The following is a 17,517-nucleotide window of genomic DNA, read 5'->3' on the forward strand; positions in this document are numbered from 1 at the left end:
TCAGGCATTTACTTTTGAAACATTATCACTGCTAATATTTGCGTAGATTAGATTCAGATGTTTCAGTTTTTGCCACAACTCCCCAAGTTAGAAGTTTCTATTGGGTTGTATATTAGTTTTCTATTGCTGCTGCAACAGATTGCCACAAACTTAGTGGTTGACAACAATACAAATTTATTATTTTATAGTTCTGGAGGTCAGAGTTGAAAATGGGTCAGCAGGGCTATGTTCCTTCTAGAGGCTCTAGGAGAAAATCTGTTCCCTTTCATTTTCTAATTTTAGAGGCTTGTGACCCATTTCTCCTTTTTCAAATTCAACAGCAGCGTATTCTAGCTCCTCTCTGACTTCCTTCCTGTCTTCCTCTTATTAAGGTTCTTGTGACTATATCTGGTCCACCCAATAGTTCAGGGTAATCCCCCATCTCAAGATCCTGAATTTATATCTACAAAGGTCATCCTGCTATGGAAGGTAATATATTCATAGGTCCTGAGGACTAGGAATTGGACACCTTTGGTGGGATGAGGGAACTTTATTCACTATTCCAAAGGTTCATCTTACTAAACTCACTTCCTTTGCCCACAAATGAGCTGCTCAAAAATAGACACAGACAGTACCGCTTAGCAGCGTGTCGTGAGAAGGATTTGTCTGGAAGATATAAATGCTTGGTTTTAAACTCATTTATTTTCTACTTGGGTGACCTTGGAATTGTCACATATCTCTTAAGTTTTTATTTTCTCTCCAGAAAAAAATAAATAAACAAGCTATCCTAATCCACCTGCACATAACAAACATTGCTATTAAGAACCTATGCCATTTTGGAGAAATGTCTATTCAGGTCTTCTGCCCATTTTTAAAATCAGATTTTTTTTGCTGTTGTTGAGTTATATGAGTTCCTTATATATTTTGGATAGCAGCCCCTTATCAGAGGCATTGTTTGCAAAAATATTCTCCCATTCAGTTGGTTGTCTTCTATTTTGTTGATGGTTTCTTTTGCTGTGCAGAAGCTTTTTAGTTTGATATAATCCCTTTCATTTATTTTAGCTTGTACTTCCCTTGACTTTGAGGTCAAATTCATAAAATCCTCTTTGAACCCAAGGTCCATAAGTTTAGTACCTATGTTTTCTTCTATGTAGTTTATTGTTTTAGGTCTTTGATCCATTTTGAATTAATTTGGGTACATGGTGACTGATAATTGTCCAGTTTCATTCTTTTGCACGTGGCTTTCCAATTCTCCCAGCACCATTTATTGAAGAGGTTGTCTTTTCTCCACTGTATGTTTTTGGCTCCTTTGTTGAAAATTAAGTGTCCATATTTGTGTTGGTTTATTTTTGGGTTTTTAATTCTATCCCATTGGTCCATGTGTCTGTTTTTCTGCCAATACCATACTCTTTTGATTATTGTTGCCCTGTAGTACAAGCTGAAGTCAGGGAGTGTGATATCGCCAGCATTGTTCTTTTGTCTTAGGATTGCTTTGGCTATTCAGGGTCTTTTGTTGTTCCATATAAATCTGATTTTTTTTTGTTCTATTTCTTTAAAAATGCCATTGGAATTTTGATGGGGATTATATTTAATCTGTATATTGCTTTGGGTAGTATGGCCATTTTAACTACATTGATTCTTCCAATCCATGAGCTCGGAATGTCTTTCTATTTCTTTGTGTCTTCTTCAATTTCTTTTAAAAATGTCTTATAGTTTTCAGCACATAGGTCTTTCACATCCTTGGTTAAGTTTATTCCTAGGTATTTTATTATTTTTGTTCCAATTGCAAAAAGAAGGGTTTTTTTTATTTCTTTTTCTGAGATTTTATTGCTAGTATATAGGAATGCAACATATTTTTGTACATTGATTTTGTTGCAGGGAACTTTACTGCATTCATTTGTGGTTTCTAATAGCTTTTTGGTGGAGTCTTTAGGGTTTTCTATATACATAGCATCATGTCATCTGCAAAACGTGACAATTTAACTTTTTCATTCCCAAATCAGTTGCCTTTTATTTCTTTCTCTTGCCTGATTGCTCTGGCTAGGACTTCCAATACTCCGTTGAAAAGTAGTGGTGGCAGGGGACAGCCCTGTCTTTTTCCTGAATGTAGAGTGAAGGGCTTCAGTTTTTCACTGTTAATTATGATATTAGCTGAGGGTTTGTCATATATGCCTTTATTATATTCATGTATTTTCCTTCTATACCCATTTGATTAAGTGCTTTAATCATAAATGGATGTTGTATCATGTTAGGTGCTTTTTCTGCATCTATTGATATAATCATATGATTTTTGTCCTTTATTTTCTTTATGTGGTGTATCACATTGATCAATTTGTGTATGTTGAACATACAGGTGGCCAACAGACATATGAAAATATGCTCAACATCACTAATCATCAGAGAAATGCAAATAAAAACCATTATGAGATATCACCTCACACTAGTTAGAATGGCTATCATCAACAAGAAAAATAATAACAAGTATCGGAGGCTGTGGAGGAAAAGGAACCCTCATACATTGATGGTGGGAATGCAGATTGGAGCAGCCACCATGGAAGGCAGTGTGGAGGTTCCTCAAAAAAATTAAGAAAAGAATTGCCATATGACCCAGCAATCCCTCTCCTGGGTATATACCCCAAAAATCTGAAAACATTGATCCCTAAAGATAAATGTGCTCCGATGCTCATTGGAAGTTTTATTTACAGTGGCCAAGACATGGAAACAACCAAAGTATCTTTCAATAGTTGATTGGCTAAAGAAGATGGGGTATATATACACAATGAAATACTATTCTGCCATAAGAGAAGATGAAATAGTGCCATTTGGAACAACATGGATGGAACTTGAGATTATTATGCTAAGCAAAATAAGTCAGACAGAAAAAGTCGAGAACCATATGATTTCACTGATATGTGGGATATAAAACTGACAACAAGAAAAGAACAAGACAAACAAATAAAGAAACAAAAACTCATAGACACAGACAATAGTTTAGTGGTTACCAGAGAGTAAGGGATAGGAGGGTGGTAGATGAGCGTAAAGGGATCAAATATATGGTGACAGAAGGAGAACCGACTCTGGATGTTGAACACACAATGTGATACATAGATGATATATTACAGAATTGTACACCTGAAACCTAAAACCTATGTAACTTTACTAACCATTGTCACCCCAATGAATTTTAATTTTTAAAAAATTAAAACATTTATATATATATATATATATATATATATATATATATATATATATGGCCTATGCCAGCCTGTGTTGGGTGATACATGCATTTGTGGTCTAATTTTCCAACTGACTCTACAAGGTGTTTGTTTTCCTGTCTTTTTTTTAATTAATTGGAGTGACAATTGTTAGTAAAGTTACATAGATTTCAGGTGTACAATTCTGTATTACATCATCTATAAATCCCATTGTGTGTTCACCACCCAGAGTCAGTTCTCCTTCAATCATCATATATTTGATCCCCTTTACCCTCTTGTTTTCCTGTCTTTAGGGATGAAGAAATTGAATTCCAGAGAGGTTAGGAAATTTGCTGAAGATAACATGGCAATGGAAAAGTCTGAATTTAAAGCCAGCTCTCTCCCATTCAAAAGCCCATACTTTTTTCATAATTTCAGGTTGCCTATCTCAGAAGGCTACGGGAAAATCCAGTGAGACCATGTTTGTGTCAATATTTTTATACTGAAAGTGCTACTTGGATGAAAGCATTATTATTATTATTATTATTATTATTATTATTATTATTATTTCTTCAGGTAAGAGACTTTCTTCTGGCATCTCTATGACCATGTCTGCCAACACCATAACTCAGTATGTGTATTTGCATAGTTTCAAAAAAAATATCATTCAAAGAGTAAGTCTGTCTTCTTATATCATTAAGTTAATGTTCTTCATTTAAAGTGGACTTGAGAAAGCTTTCCAAATATGTTATTAAATACCTCAAACCTCTTAACCACAGAATTACCCCTTGGGAAACTAGTAGCTCTGGGCAGCTACAATTAGGACTGGGATGGAGAAAAATGATACCAGACATCAATGGAGTTTCTTCAGTCCTCGTGCTCTGCATGCTCCCTGATTTTTCTCCCCTGAATTACATTCTTTGTTTCTATAGATGGTAATCTCCCTCTACTGGGGGTTTGTGGACCAACTCACTCCAATCCATGCATGTGTACTGGTTGGCACCTTGCTGACTTTTAATGCCCCTGAGCAAGCACAGCTTCTCTATTTCAGTTCACATTGCTTTTGACACTTAAGGAAAAAAATATTATATCCTCTATATCACCTCAAGACATAATGTTACTATTTGCTTAATATTTTCTTCCTTAAAATAGGATACCACTGACATATCACTAAATAGAGCCAAACACTATTATTACTTTACAAGAGCAAAACGGAGATGCGCTACGCATAATGGGGAATAAACATAGATCCTAAATGATAAGCAGTTGAAATTCTTATATACTGATAGTATCACCCAATTTCATTTTCATGTATCCATATTTTAGCTCAGTTGGCTTTCTTTGCCTGGAATATCTTTCTTTACTCCTGCCTGGTAAACCCCAGTTCATTCTTCATGACTTACGTCAATAATCCATTTGTGATTTTTTAATCTAATACCTTATACCACTAATAAATCTGAATATGCATATTTATTGATTTGGTTCTGAAAGCAAGCATTAGATCTGTAGATCAAAGACTAAGCTTATTATTACTTATAGCAATAATTGAATTGGTTCCTTATGCCCCATTCTGCCCCTCAGGACAAAATGATGAGAGCAGATGTCACACTACATGTGTAGAGAGAGCAATCCCCAAATTATGAATCTGGGAACTTACGTAGGAACCACTACACAGCTACCACCGCCCTTTTTGAGAGAGGGAGAGAAACCTTTCTTCTTTAGTATAAGAAAATCCTCTCTGGAAAAGATCCCAAGGCTTTTACAACACTTGAGAATGTAAACAAATAGCTCCTGGTTTTATCCTCCTTTGAAACTTCAAACACCTAGCTCCATTGTGATAAAACTCTAACTCTCTCTCTCCTGAGTATTTTACTATCTTAGGATCACAGGTCAGGCATACTTTAGCCTGGTTGCCAGTAATCTGTGTTCAGTAAATATATGATCATGCAGGAACATGAAAAGATGTACAGTTTCCTCATAACTATCATCGTCTTATCTCCCAAGCATAATTAGCGTCACCACTATGAGATATAGCATTCTCTCATAACTTTTGTTGATGTGCTTAGGACTGCTCTCCATCCCCAGTCCAAACACAGTTCCTGGCATAAAGCAGATTATAAGCAAGGGTTTATTGAATAAGTGAATAAATAAATATTTACTGAGCAACTATATTGTGTAATGCAATATGTGAGAGAATTTTAAAAGCCAAGCACTTTCTAAACCATTATCTCTTATAACAGAACTTTAAGGTAGGTTCGCCCATTTCACTTTGACCCGTGGAGAAATTGACACTCGAGACAAGGAAATCTTCCCGAGGTCCCACAGCCAATCAGTGATGGAGCTTGGATCCAAATCCAGATCTGACCCAGCAACTCTTGCTCTTAACTATGACACCTTGTTAGGCTCCCAAGAAACAATTGAATACTTTAAATGTGAGTGAGGTCCCTAGAAACAGTCTGATATGGAGATTAACGTGCAAAATATATATCTAAGGACGTATTCTTAGGAGAAAGGGAGTATGAGGATTGGCAGAGGGGAAAAAGCTAAGGATGTGCTGTCAGCTGAAGACTAGCTTCAGCCTACCCCTACAGGGAGCTCTGGGGCACAAATACCACTGAGTTAGCCTCATCTTCAGGCGAGGGACTAGTCTTTTGTAGCCCATGTCAACCACTCATTTTTGGCAGTTTTCCCTAGCGGAAGAGGGGTCATTCCTCTGGAGAAATGCACAGCTCAGTGCTGTTAGTAACCAGTATTCACAGCAACAATGGATGGGTTTGTTTGCCTCGTAAAGGGAACCCAGGTAGAATACCAAGAGCATCCTTCCTAGAAGAGCTAGGATGCAATGGTTACAACCCTTTGTGGATGGGGCAATAGCCTTTTGTCTTCGACTGTTTGTATGCTCCAGCTGCCAAATGAGTACAGCCTGTCTTTCTTCTGAGTCAGCCCAGCCTCTAGCTTTGAGCTAAATTGGTTGTTTTAGCAAAAGAGACTCTGGCTTGGAATCTTTCTGAAAATGTTGGGGCAATTTGGGCTCAGATTGCCAAAATATACACTTAGCACTTGTAGGTCAGGTACTCAGAAGAGGCTTCCCCTGTGCAGCCTCGGGCACCTGCTGGAACAGACTGCTCCTGGGAACAAGTTCCTCGGGCAGAAAAATGGCAATTAAGCACCTGTGAACATACGTAATATCAACTGTCATTGTTCAGTTCAATAAGTGATTTTTAATCATCTGTTTAGTTTTCTTATTTAAACATCTGGGTATCAGGCAGCCCTTTAGTTCATTTAAAAACTGAAGAATTATCAGCTTAGTAACTGAAACTCAAAAAGTTTATATAAATCCCTAATATGTACTAAATTAATATTTAGTGTCAGACATCTTGCTTTTCTTGTACATTGTTTTTATAATACTTCTCTAAGGTAGATACTATTACTTCTTTTGAGCAGAGAACTGAGCACAGTGAAGTCAAATAATCAGTCTGATATCACACCGCTAATGATCTCAGATTTAAACTCAGGCCTATTTTTTTCAATTATATACATACATGTCAACTTCTCAAGTGCTCCAAAGTTTACTTTCACTATGCATTCATCAAATTTTAGATGACGTTCTCTGACTTTTTTGAAAAGTCTGCCTGGTGGTTTTGGATAATTTTTAAGGCAAAAAGGATCCAGAATAGTTCAGGCCTGTGCCCCATTCTCCATGCAACAGCCAGAATGATCTTTTCAAAACCCTAATCTGATTCTGTCATCCCCTGTTTGCAACCCTTTTGGTGGTTCCCCACTGCACTCAGGATAAAATCCAGACCATTCACACAGCCTGTCAGACACTCAGGGGGTTGGACACTGACTGTCCCTCCAACCCATCTCATGCCATCACCATCTTGTTCTTTCCTTTCCAGGCACACTTGTCTCCCTCCCCCACACTCCTGTTGTTCCATCACTCTGTACCACTTTTTCTCTCAACTTTTAATTTATCCTCTTCCTTATTCATCTCATCTCAAGTCACAGGAAGGCTTTTTCTGGTCTACCAACTCATCAAAACAATATTTTCTTTCCTTCTTAGCTCTTATCCGTTGTTATTTCACAAGTAATAATTTGACTAATGCTTTATTTCCACCCCTGGGCTGCAAATTTCATGGGGACTTGGGCCATATTTCTTCTGCCTAATTCCATATTGTCAGTATCCAGAATACAATCCCTAGCACATAGCACATTGTTGAATGAATGAATTAATGAATTCCTCCATCCCTCCTTCTCTACTCTATTATAACCATATGGTCAAGCCTGACTTAAGGGTCCAAATCTTTCTTCCACTTGGTTTATAAACAAGGATTAAAATAACATGGGAGAGGTCAGCACGCCGTGCTACGCAACTGGGCATAACACACAGAGCCTTTTCCTTCACAGATCGGGAAAGGTAAGCTGCCCAGCTCCCTAAGGCCTGGGCTCTCCCACACCACAGCTACTGTACAGGAGCTCCTTTCTGTAGAGGCAGGACATTTCAGGTTCACAGGAGGCAGCTCCAAGGAGTACCAAGAGACTGGGTATTGGAGCCATATCACATTAACTAAATAACCTTGGCAAAGTTGCCCACCCTCTCATGTCCTCAGTTTCCTGTCCTGTACCATGAAATGGTGAACTTGCAAGTGATGTGCGTACCAGACAAGGCATGATCACGACTGGAAACACAGAACGTTAGGGTAGGAAGGGGTAGCCTGGGGGGGTTCACACTGTGTTCTGTTGAATCCTAAGACCTGCAGGTGCCTAAGTGGCCACTGATGATAAAAATGAGGGTGAAGATGGGACGGAGGGAGGGAACAAGTATAGCTGTGTTGGGACACCTGTTGCCCTTTCAATCAAAGAAGATCCACTTTAAGCTCTTTTACATACCATGGTTCTGAAGAATGTTTCCTTTGAAAATATGTTTTAGCTGTTACAAAAAAAAAAAAAAAAAAAACACTTGAAAGCTACTTGTTTCATCTCGCCCTCCCATTTTACAGATGAGGAAGGCCAAAGGAATCTCCAATAGCTAGTCACTCCAGTCACTAGACTTATTTTTTTAACATCTCCTCCTTATTACATACTTGGGCTTTGTAGTAAAATTTCTCAAAGCTTATAGATCACTTTCCAAAGTTCTCTCTGCTACTCTCACTTGGATCCATACACCAGGAGACCTGGCTTCTGCTCTTGAGTATATAACCAATTCGTCAAATAACTTTAAGCTGGTTGAAACTATTATGAGCCCAAGTTCCCTTTCTGAGAAACAAAGATAGCAATACCTGGACTGCCTCATGGAGAGTGGTTATGAGAAACAGAGAACAACAAAATGCAAAATTGCTTTGACTACTATAAAACATCGTTCTACCCTTTGCGGCCTAGAAAACATGGTCTACAGTCAGCATGTAATGCTCGTTTAAGAAAGGAAAAGAAAAGCTAAAAGGGAAGGTAGAAAGGATAGAAGTCAGGCAGATAGATTTACTTCTATTCTTCTCTCATCAATGGTAAATTTCTAATCTCATAAAAAAGGAAACACTCATAAAGAGCAATTGCCACATTCCTCTGTGATGAAGGGAGACCAACAATCCCTGGTCTTGGTCTGTGGGTCCCAGATTCCATGCTGCTGGTTCCAGCCCTGAAACAATTTGTTTCATAGTCTGGCTGAATGAATGGAATGCCCAAGCCCTGGATTAGGAAACCTAAAATGTGGTTCAATGAAACCTAAAGTGTGTTTTGCCCCTAGACCTTTTCCTTTTATCTTTCAAGACCCATGTAATTTAATGGAAATTGAAGAAGTGTGGGACAGATTCCACTCTTTCCCCACATCTCCCTGTCCATTATACCCATTAACTTCAAAGAAATTTAGCCTGGAAGGGAGTAAATGTGGGTGTAGGAAGGGATAAGATGTTGTGGTTCTTTTCAGGCAGGGGTTAGGGAGATGGGAAATGTCCAAGTTATTTAGCCACCAAAACCATAGCCTATGGGGCATTTCTTTTCAATGGGTGTGTGTTGTGTGCAGAGTAGCTGTTCAAAGATACAATTCCCTCTCACATCTTCAAGTACACTGTCAATGTCTCCTACACCTTAGACTTTCCAGTGGCCCAGAACTTATCCCCCCCACCTCCGCCCCGCCACCTCCCTCATCTCTGACTCCTTCTGTATGCGTCCACGTGATGGCCCTCTCATCAAGTCAGCATATCAAAAACAAAATGCATCACTTTTCCATCCCCCAAACCAATATATTCCTAGCAATGTTATCACCATTTTTGTCAGTCAACCTATAGAGCTTAGACTCACCCTTGACTCCTCTCCCTCACTCCATTTCCAATCAATTACTTTTCTTTTTATTACGATATCATTCTCTCTCTTATGTTCATTTCCTACCTATTGCTGTTGCTGGAACTTTATCTCGTGCTCTATTATCTCACATATGAAAGCTTACTGTTGCATAATAGATAACATTTACTGAGACCAAGTTTTCTCAACCTCAGAACTATCAACATTTTGAGCTAAATATTTGCTTGTTATTTGGTGGCAGCGGCGTGGGGGCGTTCTGTGCATTGTAGGATGTTTAACCTAACCCCTAGTTTCTATCCATTAGATGCCGGTAGCACCCCCTAGTGGTGACAACCAAAAATGTTTTCAGACATGGCCAAATGTCCCCAGAGGGGCAAAATCACTCCCTGATTGAAAACCACTGCTTTAAACCAAGAATGTCAGATACTCACCATGCATGTCATCACTTCTGCCCGTGATCAATCAGCACGCTCTCTCCTGTCTTAATCAAACCTCTCTGCTCATCAAGATGAAGAAATGTGTCTTCTTATTGCTGTATCTCCAGAGCCTAACAGCCTGACTGGCATTTACGAGACCCTTGGATTATATTTTTGAAAGAAAGAATGAATGAATCCATCACACCTTGGTCTACTCCACCATTGGAAATCATAAATTCCACAGGCCAAAGGCTCACGGTGTCTCCTGAAATTGTGCAGTTGCACCGCACAGGGGTGCCCTGTCTCAGGAGAGCACAGCTCACATCATAGGCACCATCTAATTATATATTGATCATAAAGATACACTTCTGACTGAAGGAAGAAGTGTCTTGAGGAAAATGTGATTTTTTAAAAATTTGCACAAAAGTGTTTTGTAGGCTAGTGAAGACCCTGACAACTTCTCACTATGAAATCAAGAATCTGTTACTTAATCCTCCCTTGCAGAACTAGTACAAAGTTCAATTCTACAGTTTGATATCCAAAGCCCTGAGATCTGAGCCTTACCTACCCTTCTATGCTTCTTACTTGTCACTGCCATGAAACTTCAGTTTTACTTTGGGGGTCCCCAGGCACACCTTGTTTTTCCACCTCTGTAGTTTTGGCGACTCTTTTACCACCAACTACATGTATTTACTGGCTTGCCTTTAAGGACTGAGGAAGCCAACATGTTCTAGGAGTCTTGTGGGGCACATGCTCTATATGTTATTCATTTCATCATGTGAGTAAGATTATCTCCAATTGACAGATGAGGAAACCAAGTTTCAGAGATTTATCCGAATGGCGCAGAAACAGAGTGCAATTTGAGCCCCTCAACAGCATATGATTGTTGATAGTTATTTCTCTTTTTCTATCCTTCCTGTCTTTCTACTCAGTCTTGTGAGAAAAATAAAACAAAACAAAAACTCTCTTGAACCCAGGTTCTTCGCAGAAATAAAACATGAGTGGTTAAAAGGAGCTCTTAGACCTATATTGTTATTCTTTTTCTCATCCAACCACAGCTTGCTGCTCTACCTGAGTGTGATATGGAAGAAAGGGAAGAGTTTACCTTCTGGGACAAGTTCTACACCACCTGATAACCAGCAGAATTTAGTTTAAAACATAGAACTTAAAATCACAAACCAAAGAACAATCTAAGTGTGCATGGCAGGGCACATGAAATGACCTTTCTTTCACACCAACATATAAGGCTATCAACAGTGTGAGACCAGCTTCCAAAGACCAGGATAGAAATATGTGCATACCCATAAACATAAGGTCAACTTTACTAGCAGGAAGGAAGGAAAAAGGAAGAGATGGAAGGAAAAAAATGTGTGTGAGGAAGTGTGATGGAAGTATGAGGGAGAGGTTATATAGATGTCAAGAATAGGGATAATTTATAGAATGCAGCATTCAAATGGCTTCTGTTGTTTCCATTTTTGGTATCATTGTTCATTTTTAGCATGAGAAAGAACAGTATTCATTTTTAAGGTCCGGCCGACTTTTATTATTACATCCACAGAACTACACTAGTAGAAATAATCCATTATTAGAAGAGAAAGCTAGAAAAAAACAGAGATCTCTCAAACAATTTTCTAAATTTTCAGATGAGGAAACTGAGGCCTCAGTAAAGGAAAATAAATTCCCAAGAGTGATACGACAAATAAATGGCAGGAACTAGGACCCGTACTCCTAATTCCTTGCACAGCACGCTTTCTACATATCCACCCAGATTTCTCTGCCATTTTGTGACCTCCATTCCATAAATTACCACTGGAGGTTCATTGTGGAAATTGCCACCAACAACTGGGAACATGAATGCTTGGCTACTCTCCTCTCCAGAACATTTATGCTGTACGTGAGTCAGTACAGAAAGTCGTTTGCACTTCATTTATTCATGTACTAATTTTGAATTAAGCTGCACCACATAAATTCTCTTGAAAAATGATGCAATTAAGCCTGGACTATTTGAGGAAGGACAACAACATGTGGCTGTAATTATAACGGCAAAACATCTTGGTAACACGCTGACTTATTAGTGTCGTAATTAGTGTTGGTGCAATGCATACTGAATAGTCCGCAAAACAAATAATGCACTGTAAAATCCTGAAAAAAAGTCATAATTTTCAAGCACACGATCTTTGGATAGTTTGCCTGTGGCATCAACCATTTGGACCAAGTTGTTTCAGCCCCTACATGTAGAAAGCTCTACCTCCCACTTGAGTGCAGATTATTGGAAAGACTTTCAACTTTTGGCAAAATACAGAATTAATATATAAAATCTGGAAAATTAGAGCAAAATGAACTCAGTAAGAGACCAATTATGTTAGTGCTAAAAAGTGAGTGAGCATTTGTTGCATAATCTTGGATGCTGAAGTAGGTTCAGCCAAAGCAGTCATTAAAAGCCACAACATATAAAACTATCAATCCCATAAACATATATTCTACAATTGGATGACATCTTGAGACATCATTTTTACTGATCTCCTAATTCAAACAGTAAGGTTTTACAATTTTATTTTATAAATGAAATAACTTATTCCCAGAAAATCCCAATAAGCGGAATTACAGAAAATGAGGTCCTAAAATGGGAAGGTAACTTAGTTCCCATGCAAATTCTATCAATATCCAGTACATTAATTTACCTTAAAATGCCTCCTCAGATGTTAGATTCATGCCTTTTGTAATCTTACCCAGAAACAGAAATGTTTTCATACAAAATACTGGATAAGAGAAGTCCAAGGATAGAACACTAGATGACTTTCTCTGGACTGTCTTTGGCTGGTTATCAACATACTTTAAGTGATATTCAACAGCAAGTAGTCCTTGCATCTTGGGCAGATGCTGAGAACGGGATAGAAACCAGGTGCGGGCAGAGCTGTAGTAGAACTGCAGTGTGGGACTCCTCTTTGAGTGGATTTAACAGGAGTCGGTATCATGTAGTAAGTGAGTGTGAAAGCTCAGGCTTTGTCTTCTTTCATTTTGATATTCATGGAGATTAAGAATCTGTGCCAGTTCTTAAAGTCATGAGGATGGCCTCGTCATGATTTCAGATATAAAATTTTGTGACACAGTGCCCCAGCAAATGGCCTAAGCACATAGAAAGAGAGATCTGGAAGTTTATCTGAAAGTCTTAGGCAGCAAGTAAGGATTCAGTGAGTTGGTCTAGAGGTCTTATCAGGGTTTGAGGTCATGGCTAGAGGTGGGCCTTTACCCTTAATTGTGATGGGCAAAAGGAAAATGTGCATCCCAGAAAGGATCAATAGTTTGCCCAAGGTCACACAGAAAGGAATGAACTAAACCAAAATTTGAACACATGCAGTTAGCTCTAGAGGTTTTGCTTCATAGGCTCTCGAGCACAGATTTCACACTGTGGATACCACTTAAAAGAAGTAAGATAAATTCTAGTTCTAACCTGTTGGCGTGAGGCTGCTATGGCATGGTCTGTTTGGGTTAAGGATAATTCATATAAACAGGTAGGACTTACCCATGGTTGAAATCTTTATTCATAGTTGAAAGGAGCTGGGGACAAAAGGGGACTGACAAATAGAGTAACTCAATCTATGACTAATAAATTCAAAAGCAGGAAACCTTTATGTTTCCACCATGTTATATGGATCTCATGAAGATCTGGTTGATATCTAAGTGTACTTTTTAATGTCCTTCTAGTCTAGCAGGTGACTAGTGCTGACTAGTCATAGCTTTAAAATCCTACCTTTGCCGTTCGCAATTGGTGACTCCTTGGTCCTTTCATTCTCCTTCTCAGAGCCTCAGTTTACTCATCTGGAAAATGGCAATGAAAAAATTGCATATGATTACATCCAATGTTAAATGAGAAATGGATTACATCCAATGTTAAATGAGCATGAGGATTTGAATGACTATTATGCCACTTTTTACTTTTGCAATGTAAGCCTAGAGATTTAACCTCTCTGATCCTCAGTTCCCACTTCCATAGGATGAGAATCATAATGGAACCTACTTCTTATGAATATTAAATATATTAATCAGTGTAAAATGCTTACAATGCTTGATAATATATGACAGGTTCATGGCAGACACCTATGATATTACACTATCATTATAATAATTGTTCTTGTTCTTTTTTTAATTAAAGTTTATTGGGGTGACAATTGTTAGTAAAGTTACATAGATTTCAGGTGTACAATTCTGTATTACATCATCTGTAAATCCCATTGTGTAGAATGGGACTATATCAAATTTAAAAGCTTCTGCACAGCAAAAGAAACCATTGACAAAATAAAGAGGCAACCAACTGAATAAAGATTTTTGCAAACAGTGCCTCCGATAAGGGGCTAATATCCAAAATATACAAGGAAATCATGCAACTCAAGAACAACAAAACAAACAACCCAATTGAAAAATTGTTGTTGTTTTTAGCAGAGTGTTTAATTGATTCCCTTTCTCTTTCCCCTACTTTCCTCCATTAAACGAGAAAGTATAGTGTCTGGAATTTGACTTTACATTCTTGTAGAACTTCTACATAGAGCAGTTGGTTTTTCTCAAAACTATTGGGTCTGCTCTGCAGCACTCACTTAATTATCATACATGTGTTGGATCACATAGTTAGAAAGTGAACAAAGTTATTTGGAGGCAGCTTGTGCATTTGGAATTCAAATTCCAACTCTGCCACTAAGTTCTTTATGGTCCTGAACAAGTCACTTACTCGCTCAGACCCACCTTGGGAAAAGTAGTGTCTACATTTTACGTTGGTCCATAACCACAATGGAATGGTCTTTTAAATCAGTAGTGACCCAGTCTGAATCTCATTGCTGTCACAGGCTAGCTCGCTGTGTGATCATGCTATGCTACTCAATCCTGCTATTTCTCAATGTTCTATCTGCTTCAAGAAGAAAATGTGAGGATTAAGTGACCTCGGGTAATAGGATGTGCTTAGCCATGTGCTGGGCTCACGGGACCCTCAAACTCAAGGATGCATGCATGTAAGTACACACTCAGACACCAAAGTGAGCCTTTAAATATTGACTCAGCATTAAGTGCCTCTTAGTCTCATTAAAAATTTTGGTTTTTGGGGGCAGAGTGACAATGTAATTGTTCTTGGTGCATCCTCCCAGTATGTTTCTGGGCCATTTATTCTAATAGCAATGATCTTGTTCAGCGAACTATCTTCTAGCCAGTTTCTGGGTAGAATTGATGCAGAAAATTCTCTGTAAGCATTCTCTGAATACAGCATCACAGTTAAGTCTCTCTCTACTCTCTTACTGTGCCTTTCACCTCTCTCTTGCAACTTAAAAACAATTTGTCTTTTTACGAGCCTGCCTCACCCTCAGAGCTGTGGGCTCCTAGAGGATAGCAGGGACTTAATCTTTTCATTTTTGTGTCCCTAACATCATAACAAAGTGCAGTACCTACCACAGAATGAGTGCTTAACAAATATTCAATAAATAAATTAATAACGAAATCCTTCCTTCCTTCCACTCCCTCCCCCACTGTCGACACAGAGATGTACCCTTGATCTTACACAGATTTACCACAAGGATATAGCCATTATGATTTAGTTAGGAAATTATTGGAAGACACATTTTATAACTCTTGCCATAATTAATGTGACAAGAAATAATAATTGACTTAGTAATGTAATCAAATCAGAATGTATTTGATTTGATCTGTCAAGTTGTTATTCATATCTCTAATCCTTCTAGTCAGAGCTTTCAACACCTAATTATTTGTGAAAGCAATGAATGCAGGCATATTTGATGTCAGGCTTGGCTGGAAGAAATGAACTGTCAGAACCCTTGATCCACTCTGTAAAACTGGAGAAGGTGAATAGATGTGCCGTTCGCCAAAATGGGAAAATGGTTGTACCTTACATATAGTACAGGCATATGCTCTACCTACTTGTGTGGTATTTACTAATCTAGATGGTCATCGGTCCAGTTCTTCAAAGCAATCGTCTTTTAAGGCATAAAGTCATTCTTTAATGTATTTCACAACACCCTATAGAGATGGAAAGGCTGGTCTCAGAATGACAACTTTGGATCGTTTCTAAAAGTGCAAAGGAACCCCCTACAACAGCTGCTCCTTATTGAGCATTAACGTATGTTGGGATATTCATACAAACTAACTTTCTTCTTCTCAAAAAAAAACAACTTCCCTGACCATCTCCATTTTAAAAGGACTAAGATTCAAAATATGAGGAAATGGACCAAGATAACATTCAGTTTCAGGACTAGATTTTCTGGTTCATGCCTCTTACCTGTAAGTCTGTACTCTACCACCAGGCTGAGCATTTACATTTAGTTAAACAACTTGAGCTTATCTGCTTTAGTCTGTTGGCCAACTGCTATTTTTGGTTGAGGCATTTTTGAAATCAAGAGCTTGTACTTATAGAGATCCCCCTCCAAAAACAGAATAATGTTCTGTCATAACATTAGCATGACCATTCATTCAATTTATTCATTCAACAAACAGTGAGAATCTGACCATTTGTAAGGTACTAAAGACACACAGGTGAAAATAACCTCTCCCTATAAGAATTCAGAGACTAAGAATTATGACAGAACATGATCATTGTTTTGGTGGAAATATGTGAAGGCAGCATATGAGAAAAGGGTTTCAGGGAAAGCTTTCTAGAGGTGATGACTGAACTCAGTCTTAAAATTAAAAAATAAACTTGGACTTTTCCAGAAAGACGAGCAAAATGGGCATCACATAGGATAATATATGCAAAGGCCCAAAAGTATGAACAGTCACAGTATAGCTGGGTCACAGGGTAAAACCAGGCAGAAGATGACACTAGAGAAGACAGATTAGAATTACAAGATGATGAAGAGCATCTAAACGCTCACATTTTCCTCCTGTGCTTCATAAAATTTTCTGATTGAGTATTTAAAACCTGTTGTGATAATTTTTCATTTAATATGGCTAACATGTCTAGGCATTCTTAAAAACTAGTATTAAATTCCACCACCCCTCCCCACCACCAATGATGTTGAGTTCTAATACCAATTTAGTTAACTGTCCTTAGGATTACTTAAAGTGGATACATTTCATTGTATGTAAATTATTTCTCCATAAAGTTGACTGAAAAGAAAAAGACAGGAGTCAGCCTGAAGTGGTTCCTTTGGTTTGAATCTGGGACAACTGAATCATCAAAAATGAATAACTGAATGAAAAAGAAATCCATGAATCCATAGTAATACTAAGATATGTAAATAAAAATAGTATATAGTACACAAAGATTTTGAGGGGATTAAATGAAATAATCCATGGAAATCCTCTAGTACAGTTCTCATCTATATTAACTGTATGACACATTAGCTAAGCAAGGAATACATAGATAAATTAAGGGTTTCATTAGTGTTTTCCTAAAGCTAATAAAATATAATATCAATTTATCAACTTTTTGCATATACGCCTCACTCCCAAGCTTCACTTTTCTTCTTGTCCAGGTGAGATGGAACAATGCATACCTCCCCTTTTAATCCTGTCGCCCATGTGAGTGTATGTGAGGGGTCGGGGTCTGCGTCCTAGGTTTGCTTATGATAATAATCTTCAGAGTTTTCACCAAATACTTCTGGTTTTCCTTCCATGCAAAAGGTAGGATTTCATTCTCT

General features: G+C 38.1%; 1 long non-coding RNA gene across 6 annotated transcripts in view; it reads right to left on the minus strand.

Annotated features, from left to right (window-relative positions):
* Positions 1-17,517, minus strand: part of LOC109447115 (calcium/calmodulin-dependent protein kinase type II subunit delta) — a 473,975-nt gene that overhangs the window by 109,941 nt on the left and 346,517 nt on the right. For all 6 annotated transcript variants that reach the window (XR_012497242.1, XR_012497241.1, XR_012497240.1 and 3 more), the window contains one exon: positions 13,635-13,702. This is a non-coding gene — a long non-coding RNA (calcium/calmodulin-dependent protein kinase type II subunit delta). The remainder of the gene's footprint in view (positions 1-13,634; positions 13,703-17,517) is intronic.

Source organism: Rhinolophus sinicus, linkage group LG06, assembly GCF_036562045.2.
Source record: "Rhinolophus sinicus isolate RSC01 linkage group LG06, ASM3656204v1, whole genome shotgun sequence".
Lineage (NCBI taxonomy): Eukaryota > Metazoa > Chordata > Mammalia > Chiroptera > Rhinolophidae > Rhinolophus > Rhinolophus sinicus.